The sequence below is a fragment of the Pinus tabuliformis genome, chromosome J (genome assembly GCF_031772625.1).
Source record: "Pinus tabuliformis cultivar Carrire ecotype Pingquan chromosome J, CPIR1, whole genome shotgun sequence".
NCBI lineage: Eukaryota > Viridiplantae > Streptophyta > Pinopsida > Pinales > Pinaceae > Pinus > Pinus tabuliformis.
The window spans coordinates 1249510674-1249523164 of NC_142295.1; positions in this window are offsets into that span (position 1 = coordinate 1249510674).

Sequence of the window (12491 nt, forward strand, 5' to 3'; positions counted from 1 at the left end):
GTAGTTTTTCTCTGTTTGTTTCTAAGGTAGCTGTCACACCTTAGTGGGATAGAGCAGTTCTAAATAGACACTTTTCCCTGTAACACTAAAGTCAAATGATTCACCTAACTAAGTTTGGAATTGTTTAAGGATGTGAGCTTCTTGATCCTCTTGGGTCAAGAAAACTTATTGTTCATTATTGAGTCCCATCAAATTAATTTGAGTGTCTTCTGTTGGTTCATCAGAAGTTGAGGCTTCACCATAATTTTCTTGAGATGGGGGCCTAATATTTTGGTCAGGCCATGTCTTTCTAGTGTTAGGATTTTGGTTCTTCCTGAAATTTGGCTTGGTTGGCCATCCCAAGGGGATTTTCTCTCAATTTTTCCTACTCTGTCTCCAAGTTTATCCATTCCTTTAATAATATCATCTAATTTCTGTTCAAAGGTAGAAGGTTCTTCTTTGAAAGGTGTCCTTCTTTCAGCTCTGGCTCTAGATCGTTTAGATATAAGGTTGGCCTCAACGCTGACAACTATACTCTGCATCTCTTCTAAGTTTCAAGGAGCTCTTTCCCTAAGTTGGTATGCCATATCAGAATCAAATGCACTAGGGAATTTGATCAAGGCCAAATCTGGAGGAGGTCTGAGATTTTGAGGAATAGCATTGTAGACATTATTGAATCTAGTACAGTAATCTTGGACAGTTTCTTGTGTGCCTCTTCTTAGGTTTTCATACTCTGACAAAATGTGGAGAGGATCTTTCTTCTTTTCCCATCTGTTTAAGAAGGTCTGATAAAGAGCTTGTGGGTCATTGACACTATTTGCAGGGAGGGCTCTAAACCAGGTTCTAACATCTCCAGTTAAACTTTGAACAAATACTTTCATTCTAACATCATCAACATCAATCTCATAACTTTCAAAATAGTCGGTGATTTTCTTGGTCTGTTGTTGAGCTGTGTAAATACCAGTACCTTCAAAATAAGTTATTTTACTTTGATAGTCTTGGGGCAGAGCCCCTGGATTGGTAGGTAAGTTTACGGGAGTATATCGGTTTGCCATGGTTGCAGAAATAGATGTGACAACTGAAGGAGCAGGGATAACAATGGGAATGTGTGTTGTAGATGGATGAGTGGAAAGGGTAGTTTGAGGTGCTGATGGTGAACTTAGAGAAGTTGTAGTAATCACAGAAAGGTTTGGAGTTCTTTCAGAGGTAAGCTCAAATTGAATGTAGTTCTGAAAATGTCTGTCAAGGTGTGAAGTAACAACTTCAGTCTATAAATTTACAATGAATATTGGATTTTGAACTGTGTGGGTTAACCCAGATTCTGAAAAGGTCTCAAAGAAAGAGTTTTCAAAATGCTTATTAGAAGGTTCGTCTTGAGGGTAGATCCATCTCATAGGACAAGATTTTGATCTGTATAGAGGCCGAGAACTAGCAGAATTTTCTTGGATCCCTTGTCTTCTAAGAATCCTAGGAATCAGATTAGGATTTTCAAACGCAGGTGGGGGATTAGGATAAGGATTTGATCTGGTGTAATGAATCTTTTCTGAAGCCAGTTTCTAGGTGTGTTTTTGGTTTTTTATTGAAATAGATTTGATAATACAACTTTAACAGTCTCTTGTAGGAGGTTTTAGATGTGGGAGTTTTGAACTTTCCTAAACACTTTTTTGAAAAGAGGAACTGATCAAGTATTTGAAACCAAATGTCCAATCTATAAGCTAGACCGGAGATAGATTGAAGTAGCATTCATTTACTTCTGAAATAGCAAAGAAAAAGCATTTCAAAGGATACTTGGCTAACTTTAGGCTCCCTTCGTATCTCATGAAATAAACAATAGTAACAAACAATTATTCATTTCCCCAGTGGAGTCGCCAATGATGTTATCACTTAGGTTTTCCCCAAAGTTGTAAGAAAGGGAAGGATGCCGAGGTAACCATTGACCAATCTTTTAGATGCAGAATCTAGCCAATCTGTATCCAGAGAGGGCTCCCTCTTTATGATTTAGCTTTGTTTTTAAAGGTATTAGGCTAGTTATGAAGTTCAAGGGTTTTGTTTTAGTTTGGGTGGTGAGATTCGATAGAATAGAGAAGTAAAACTAAGTAGTTCAGTCCATTGGGCTAATGGAGTCAAAGAAGATGGCTTTTTGGATTTGGTTTCTTAACAGAGGATGGCTTCACAGAGCAAGGTAGTTAAACAGGGAAGAAATAAAGATTGGAAAATAGATGGAATGGGCTCAAATTGGGTGAAGGGAAGTTAAGAATCCTTCAACCTATTTAAAGAGGGATAATGGATGATTATTGATAAGGAGTAGTTAAGAATTATTTAACATATAACTAAAATGAAAGAATATGGAAACATGAGCAATTAAGAGTTCACTGCTTATCCAAATTCTGAAGAAAACACAAAGAACAATAAAGTTTGAAAACAAAGTGTAGTCAAGCATATTCTAAAGTTAACCTTTTCTTTATCATTCAGATTTATGAAACAGAGATGATATAGTAAACAAGAAAACTGTAAAACATAAGATATAGAGAACTTATTGATCCAGTGGTTGATTCAAGAAATATGTGACAAGTTCTCTGCTTCAATTCCTCATCCAGTAGGCCATACAACAGTTGATTCCAACATCTCTTTATTCCAAAATTTCAATATTACAGCAGAGTCTAGGAATTCCTCAAGGGGGGTATTTATACAACAAAATATGTACAACAAATATATCATAAAAGCTGTGAGATAATATCTAGGATTTAACTAATAAGAGTTTACAAAAATAGAAACAGTTAGTCTCTATGATAGGAAAAGGGTAAACTGGTGTTGTGCTGGAGGCAGGCTCTTTAATTCGGTTGGCAGCTGTCTTCTTTAGTAGCTCTGCGCCGACTGCCTGTCTTAACTGTGCTCTTTAATTCTGATCTGTTTTCTTTAGTTCTGCTTTGACATCTTTATCGCTGATCTGAATAACACTTAGTACTCCATTCCAATTAGAATCACTCAAAAATACCTTTGTTAACGCATGCTAAAAAATAACAGAAAATTACTACTCTAAAAACTAGAAATTCATGAACTAGTGACTTAGTTAACCTACCAAATGCTTAACCTAATCAAGTAAAAATGCTATGGGGTAATTTTTTTATGAACATGAATGTCACTAGAATAAACTGAAATGAAGCTCATTAACACATTCTAAAAAATAACATAAAATTACGACTATTTTTCTACAAGGGATTTCTAGAAATTCTAGATTTGTGAACTAGTAGACCGATCCAAGTAGCTCAATGATGAATATTACTTTTCAAAGTTGTTCTAAAGATGCATCATGCTTTTGAATCTATAAATAAACTGGAAAAAAAACTCACTTCAATCATTTAACCAATGTAACCTACAAAAAAGAAAAGCATAATTAGTAAATGTAGAAATAAGAGATGCAAGTGAAAAATACATTCAAAGGAAATAAAGAAATTGTACAAGAGGGCTCTAAGGCTCCTAAGATGGCCAAGCCCAAGGAAACTTAGATTCCTATGAATGAAACTGTAACACCCCTCCCAAGTCTACTCAAAGTAACCGTGCCAATCCTTCCTTGTCCAATGCAGACAAGTAGTTCCTTCCTTGTTCGATGCGGACAAGTAGTTCCTTCCTTAGTCAGGGAAAACAAATAGCACTTGGGGTAAACACGAGAAGAGAGGCTACTATGATCAGATTCGAACTCCTATGTGATGATAAGGAAGTGGAATCGATGGAACATCACATACAATCATCCAACATCGTCAACATAACCCTCAAGATATAAGTCAGCCACTCAGACAGCCTGTCCCTAGGTCCCACTACTATTCTGCAACTCTTAGCCCTCAGTTGCTCTCATGCTATTGGAAAGGGAGTGACCAACAACTCAAAGTTTCTCTCATAGCTTGCCTGCCTGTTATAGACATTTTTGTGCCTTACAGCATTGAGCATGAAATGTCCATAATCCAAGGGATCCAAAGTCCCTAAAAGAGTTGTTCCTGCCCCTAAAGGAACAAGGTCAACCAATGACAACTTCTCCCAGAAGTTCTCCACCAAAAACAACTCAAAAACAGTCAATTCAGGATCAATTCAGAATCTCTTCTAGCTACCTGCGTTGCAGTGCACCCCAGTACACTAGCTTGGTGCGTTGCAACACACCTAAAAGCACTACCAGGGTGCGTTGAGCGGGAAATGACAAATGGCAAACTCATTCAACGAGGTGGAAAGACCCTGGAAGCTTCCAGAATCTTCTCCAATGACACTTGCCTCAATGAATTCGACTAGTGATGAGTAAGAGGCTCTCAACCTCCAAGTGGAAGCAATAATTGACAAAGAGAAGCCACAAGTCAGAACATAAGCTGACTCATCCTCTCTGCTTACATCTATATATGGATCTCTCACCCAGAGGTTGAGGAGGCTGGAATTTTGTACTTTGCAGAGAATTGCTGTTGGTTTGAGATTGAGATTAGTACATTGGGTGATTTATGCTTTGTTGGAGGAGAGGAAGGGATTCCTTTGCTGGGAGGTAGATGCTGGATCGAACTCACTTGGTTGTATCTCCTCTTGGACTTTCTTATTCTATCAATAAACTATTTGAGTTTCTCCTACATGCTGTGTACCAATGATGTTTTGTTATGCTTACATGTTTAGCTTAATCTGATCTTGAGCTTTTTATGAATGTGTATCTATATCTTCGTGTAGTTTCTCTCTCTTGTGATCTTGCAGGAATTCGGTGAAACTGGGCCGGTGAAGGAGCAAGGAGCTGAGAGCCACTGAAGAGAGGAGTGATTGGATCAACAAACTAGCGGAAGACACAGGTTAGTTACATCCTTTCTCCTCATTTACATTTCATAAAGAAGAAATACTCAATTAGTTTTCCTTGTTTGTTGCTAAGGCACTATCACACCTTAGAGTGGGATAGGGGCATTCCGAATGGATACTTTTCCCAACAACAAATTGGCGACTCCACTGGGGAACGTATCTTGTTAGTTTATTTGTGTTTCTATTGTTGTTCTTCTCATAAACTCAAGAGTGCCGAATCGAACTGCATTTGATATTTTCAAATGCAAAGTAGAGATTTGCTACTCTAGTCCATTCGCTGGGCCTGTTTTTATGATCTGAACAGCTGATCCACAAGTGCTCTAACAACCCTTTGTGATAGACCTTAGTCCTCCTTTAAATCATCCTCCTAATTGTACCTAATTGATAGCTTTTATTCGGCCAAAAACTGTAGATTAAACTGCAAACCGTGACCCAGAACCCAGAAACAATTCTCGTTTCTGCTTCAGCGCAGACTCTGTGAAGAGGTTCTGCATTTCAACGCAGGTCCCGTGAAGGATACCTGCGCTGAAGTTCAGTTTCTCTGTGCTGAGGGTGCACTGATCAGCCTTTGCCTTGTGCAGCTGTGGTTCCCCGCTTCCTTTTGCTCAGTTTTATCTCTGTTTTTTGCAGCCTGTTATCAGTCAGTGTACCTATCTGAAACCCCTTTTCTTTGCCTCAATTCCGCCTCTGTTGTATAAAGAAACTGTATTTCTTCTTTGTGTATTTGTTACATCATTTGCAGTTTCCCATTACAAAAGTAAACTAGTCATACTGTCGCCCTCAGATCTAGACCTGTCGTAAGTGTCGTTTTGATCTTAGGAGTGAGTTTGTTTGCTGTTCACAGTTGATTACGCTTTTACTTTTGTCTTTTGGTTTGAATTTATGCATTTATAGTGTCGAAACAAGTGTTTACTTCAAAATCATGAGCGTCGTAATCATCTTTTTGATTTCAAAAAGAAACTTGTTTGTATTTTAACTAGAAATCAAATTCAAATTTGTACAACATCTTTCTTTTTAGGCATCAATATTAAGAAAGCGAAAACAAATACATGCATTTGTGCATTTGCATATTGATAGTTTGTATGGTTTGATTTAGGAAAAGTGCATTTACAGTGTGCTCTTTGCTCTTTGAGAAAAGATTGTGCCTTTCTTTTCCCCTTGTAGCTAGGATTTTCATTGTTGAAAAGAGATAAATGCTTGCTTATCATCTTTAGACTGCATTTAGGAATTGTATATACATCTCGTGGTGATCCAAAAAGGCAAACTTCTAAGAAAGATCAACCTAAAATAAATTGAATGAACTTAACAACGCTTTGTAAATTAACACACAACATAGAGGTCTAGGCTAGAGACGTGTTCCGGCGTCGTAAAACCTGGTGATTGTCGATCTCACTGACGGTTGGGTGATTCCTCCTGAGAGACGATAAGCGCCAGTCCGGATTGTGCTCCCACGTACCGTCGAGTGTATATTGGGAGACCCCTATAGGCATAAAACCTTTATCCATAGGAAGCCGTGTCGGCCGCCCTACTGATCGCAATGCACTGAACACAGCATTCGGGAAGATTGACCGCCCGTACCTTAAAAAGTATTCTGTGGTTTTGTGAAAAGTTTGGCACACCCTCTACCTAGAACTCCAGAGCAGTTCCTTTTGGCCTTTTTTCAGACTCTATAACGGAAAAATTCCATCCGAGCATTTGTCACTTCGGGCTCGTTAAAACATCGAAGGCGACTAGAGTCATCTTTTGCTTTTTCTCGACTCTTTAAAATTGAAAAAGCAAGTTGTGTCTAAAGCGTCTAAAATTCATTTAATTCGGAAACATATTTCCCCTTTTTGTATTTTGGTTGATCGAGTAATCCACAATCGTGGAAGAAATTCAATTGAAACCCCGTCGTTCGCGGAGGCTTACGATTCAACCGTCTTTGTCTCCGGAATCGAAAACAGTACAGACAAAGCGGACTCGTTTAACCGGTTTGAAATCTCCTATCAAAGTTAGAACAAGTGTTCCAACAACATTTGAGATTCTGGTTACTCCAAACATTTCTGGAAACCCTGCCTCTATAGAAGAAGTTCAACAGCCACAGAGGGACAGTGATACTGATCCTAGTCTGAGAGCAAACACTTGTGTTATTGAACCAGTTCCATCTGCAACCGGTTCGGAAAGTCTTGCTCCTCAAACATTTGTCGCTGTCGATTCAACCTCTTCTTCGGCACCATAAATATTTTACGGACTTGACGGTCTTCCCCTTCCACCTGGTTTGATTGCGATAGAGGAAATTGTAGAAGATCCGCAAGCAAGTACTCCAACACATTTTGGAATCGGGGTCACTCTATTTCCCTCAACATCAGAAGTTAGTCTACCACTAGTGGAAGTTCCTGTAGAATCGCTAGGTAATCTTTTGGATAGACTCAAAATGTCTGAACAACCGTCGACATCCAGGACTGTGTCATCCGACACAGCAGTGGCACAACCTCCTAATGCTACTCCAACGATGTTCAATGGTATACCATCTGTCCCGGCAAGTTATCAACAACAAGCCGGAGTCCCATCAGAGACTGCTTCGACGACATGGTTAGTTCCTATTTCTTCATCCCGATTATCATCTGGTATTTCTTATGTTGAAACTCAACAAATTGATCCAATGTGTCTTCAAAGGCCAATCTACCCTTTAAGTACTGGATTGCCATCATATGGAGGGCAGTATGCCTTTTCATTGTTCCCTCCCGGAGAACAACCATATGGGAGTTTACAACAAAGTTCAGGTCAAACTGGAATTACATCCAGCGGTTGGGTACCAATACTGCCTCAGCAACCAAGGGTTGCATATCCAATGCAACCAGTCCACCCTGTGTCGAATATTCCCACTATACCTGGTATGGTGATTGCGTCGCAAGTACAAGCGCTACTTGTTGTATGTCAACCCCAAGTTTCTCAGGTTGCAATACAACAACCTCTTGTCTCAACAACTCAATCACAACCTCAGGTTAGTGCCTCCTTATCTGGAGTGACTCAGGCTCAAACAAGTAATATGACTCCTCATCTTGGTCAATCATCCAGTATTGGACAACAGCGAATGGTCCAACAACCAGGGCTGGTTCAATCTCAACAACCGCAATTCCAGCAATCATATCAAGGACCTGAGCAACAAGTCTTTGCAAGTAATGGGCAACTGCATTTCCAAAGCGGTTATCAACAACCATACTATAATGGTTATGCCCATCAACCTTGTCAAAGTTGCCAGCATCAAATACATTATGCTGGTATGCAAAGACCCACTACTCAGGCGATTCCATCTTATCCTGGGTATGCTTCGCCTAACCTGAATCAACAGTTGCCCTTTGTAGCAACTCTAGAATTACCAGATCTAAACTGGCTGACGAATGATCCAATTGCTTATGCCCCTTGGTGGCCAGCGATTCCGCATAAACTTCCGTCAGATATTCCTAAATTTAATGGAAATCCGGGTGAAGATCCGTTGAATCATGTGATGACATTCCATTTGTGGTGTTCATCAAACACCCTGAATGATGATTCGATAAGACTTCGCCTTTTTTAGAGGACGTTAACTGGTCCGACGGCAAAATGGTACATCGAATTGCCTAGAGCTTCATTCGACAACTTCAGTACCTTAGCCATGACTTTCTTAACCCATTTTCAATTACTGATAAGGTATGAAACGGGAACGGAACTCCTAACCAACTTCAAACAGACAACGGCCACTCACATATCTGATCATATACATGAGTGGCGACGTCGTCGTAGGATGGTAAAAACGTACGTTCCCGATCAGCTATTAGCTGAATGGTTTATCAAGTCCTTACTTCCTACAATCACGGAAGATGTGGCAAAGGGGGGAGTCGTAACGGAAGAGCAAGTCATCGCTCGTGCGCAATATCTGGACTTGGTCTATACTCAGTCTGGCATGCTCTACGACAAAATACCTGACGCCCCTAGACCGGAATTCTCAATTCCTCCTCCTCCTAAATCAAACAATGACTCTCACGCCGGCGATGGCGTGATTGGCACGAAAAACGCGAAATCGACAAAGGCTACATCCAAGAAAGCCCGTAAGATTTCAGATCAAAATGCAAAAAACGAACTTCTCGCCTCGGAAGTAAATGTCGTGTCGACCGACAAGGGCAAAAAACTGAAGCAACCAGGGGGCAAGAAGAAAAAGAAAGGGAGAAAAAAGAAGCAGGATGAGTCATCTCCTTAAAAAGCTTCTGAAAACCCTTCGGGGCAAAGGAAACCCCCTGCGGGGTGTCATTTATGTGATGAGGATCATCGGACGAGAGATTGTCCACATAAAATTGAAGTTAAGAAACTCTTTAAGAGTTCAAAAACCTCAGCAATTTTGACTGATCCGTTTCCAAACCCGGGAACCAAGCTGGTTGCTAATCAAAATGCTTCCCGATCCCAAGTGCTTATGTTGTCTATCTCAAAGCAGCAAAATGATGCTTTGACAAGGAATAAAGATTACGGGAATCCACAACTGTCGAATAACAAGGCTAATGAACAACCTAGTAGTTCGACGACAACTTTGACCGAAGTTGTGCCACCCATCATTCCTGAATTAACAATAAAACCGCCAAAGGGAGTAGTACACAAGTCGACATTTAATCCTCGCGCCAGAGCAGCGCAACATTATAACATAGTGGAAGATTTGACCCAATCGCCATCCGCTATGTCGACTCTTGAAGTACTACAAAATTGCCCATCCCAAAGGCAGGCTTTGTTATCAGCCATTGGTGGGGTTGATCCTAAGGATTCCAATCTTGTATCCTTTGGCCACAAAGGATACGATCCTCAGTTACCAGCTCAACTAGCTTTCTTTATCCAAGTGAAAGCCCTCAACAAAACTGTTCATCGAACAATTATTGATGAGGGGGCATCTACGTGTATTATGTCGATGAGTTGCTGGAAAACTTTAGGATCTCCAACCTTGTCGCGATCCTCGACAACATTAAAAGCATTCGACGGAAGGAAATATACCCCATATGGTATTCTAAATAACTTGAAAGTTGGACTAGGAGGGAAAACAGTAGAAATTGATGTTGAAGTAATCGACAGAAACCTTGATTACAACATCCTATTGGGAAGACCCTGGATATATGCCATGGCCGCAGTTGTGTCGACCTACTTCATGAAGATTGCATTTCCCTTCCAAGGAGGAATTACAATCGTCGACCAACAAACATTTCTCCCCAACAGTTCACAAGTTACGGGAAGCATTCCAATGATCCATGGAAGGAATCATTCGCTCCAAAATATCGGAGTAGGTCTCCTAAAAGACCCTACCTTAATGGGTACTTTTGCCCTACCGCCTCCGAGTAATCTGGCGGAAGTGGCCATAGTGGAATATGAAACCTTCTATATCTAATGGATTTGGACTCCGAGGATGGTTCTTATCTCGTGTCAACCTCGTGAAAAAATGAAAAAAGGAGTTTTGAGGATGGTTCTTTTACTGTGTCAACCTCATTAAAAAATGAAACAAATCCCCTTTCTGAAAGGTAAACCTTCATTCCAACCACCAAGTTGAATGCAATGAAGCTTGGGGGGCATGCACCTTGATTTGTGTTATTATGCTAGGGGCATGCAAACTTATCTCGAGCAGTGTTACCGCAGGGTTCAAGCTCGTTTAAAAATAAACCCGCATCGAGCAGTTTTAGCGCATAGTTCATGCTTGTTAAAAAATAAACATAAGATCGAGCAAGTGTTTCAACCCGCGTTTAAGCTCGTTAAAAAATGAACTATCCTCCGGTAAATAACCACCGTGAATGTAGCATTATCAGCCATTAAAGCCTTGGTCGTGTTTGCACCGTCACCTCCACTTTTCCATTGGCCGATCATTCACCTCCATTATATTGTTTACCCATTTTGAGGAACAACTGCGAAGAGTGATTTCACTAGCCATCCTTGTGACACTGCCGTGATTGGAAAATTCCAACCCTTACCTGGAATCAGCTGCTAACCCGTTTTATCACTCGTTCCTCAAAAGACGAGTCTTCTTTAAGCTCTTTTCATCTGACTCGTAAAATATGAAAAGATTGCCGAGTTTTGGCCTTCCAGCTCGTTAAAGCGACCGGAAGTGCTATCCCTCCTCTAGATTTTAATCTTTTTGGACCTGAGGGATTATTGCACAAAAAGATCGAGCGCTTGTTTTGTTCGGCTCGTTAAAACTATCGAAAACCCATCCCTTCTGTATTGTTTTATACTTTTTCGGACTTAAGGGATTAGATGACGAAAAAGGAACTTTGGAGTTATCTTTACGTACCTTTTTAGACTCTCTAAAAATGAAAAGGGACCGAGTTATCTTTGTCATTAAACTCGTTAAAAAACATTAATAGCGACAAACTTGTCTTTAGACGAGAATGAGTTTCACTATCGCTAGGCTCGTTAAAACATAGCGATGGGTTTGCCCGAAGGGAAAATTATAGAACAAGCATATGTTATCCTCCTCAAGCTTGACAAAAATAAAGAGGTACTAGTCAGCAATGACTGGGGAAAATTGGGAAGAAACTCAAAGAACTTTTATTGGTAGCAAGTCGCTCTTGAACATGACAATTCCACTCCATGCCTGAGTCGGGTTGGGTTGTTTCATTCACCGGTCACATCACCATGGTCTCGCCATACCATCCACCTTTGGGGTAAATGCTACCAATCCATCACACAAGTGTCGCCGATATGTTCAAGAGAAGTCATCCAGAGAAGTCAACCGTGTCCCATCCACTACCATACATTATCCTTCATTCTTTCATGACCGCCACCCTGAACCATATATCATCAGATCGTTTTCACCTCCATCAAAATCATTTGCTCCATTCCGTGTCACTGATGTGGGATACATCAATGCCCTCCTTTGACGGATCGCTTCTTGTCGACATCAGCTCATTATCCAGGAAGTTGATCTAGGAACACCCCCTTCAGTACTTTGAAGCTTGCATGCCTCAATGGCAAGTTTCTCACTTCCGGCGACAGGTATACATCAATGACCTTCGACCGAAAGATTTTGCGTGGTGTTCGACGCCAAGTCCTTTATTCACACCATGTGAATTGTACTGCAGTACCTTGAGGGTCATTATCATTATCGGTGATTCCTCTCGCGCTTGTTAACGGTTTACATCATTGACTGGTAATCAAGCGATGACTTTCCATGTTCGACTTCAGAACATTTCTCACATGGATCGACTTGTACTTAGAGTGAAGATCGGACGAGATTGAAGACCCCGAATCTAGTTTCATCCATCCGGGCTACGATATATATTCAGGAAAAATAAAGACATTGACATGTACAACATTGCAGCACAGATAATCATCCTACCAAAAGGATGATGATTTCATCAAAATCATCAGTCTACCATCAGACGATTGTCTGTCCTATGTACAGAAAAATGAATTTATAAAGCTGAGCATGGGAATGCCCACCTCAGCTAGATCATGAAAACAGTATGAAAAATAATGTATTGTATTGTATCTTATTACAGGTCTCCTCCCAGCATTGAAAGAACTTCGGATCCTCCTAATAAATCATTTCACCCGATAAACGGCCTCACACTTTAGGGGGCAACTGTTATAGACATTTTTGTGCCTTACAGCATTGAGCATGAAATGTCCATAATCCAAGGGATCCAAAGTCCCTAAAAGAGTTGTTCCTGCCCCTAAAGGAACAAGGTCAACCAATGACAGCTTCTCCCAGA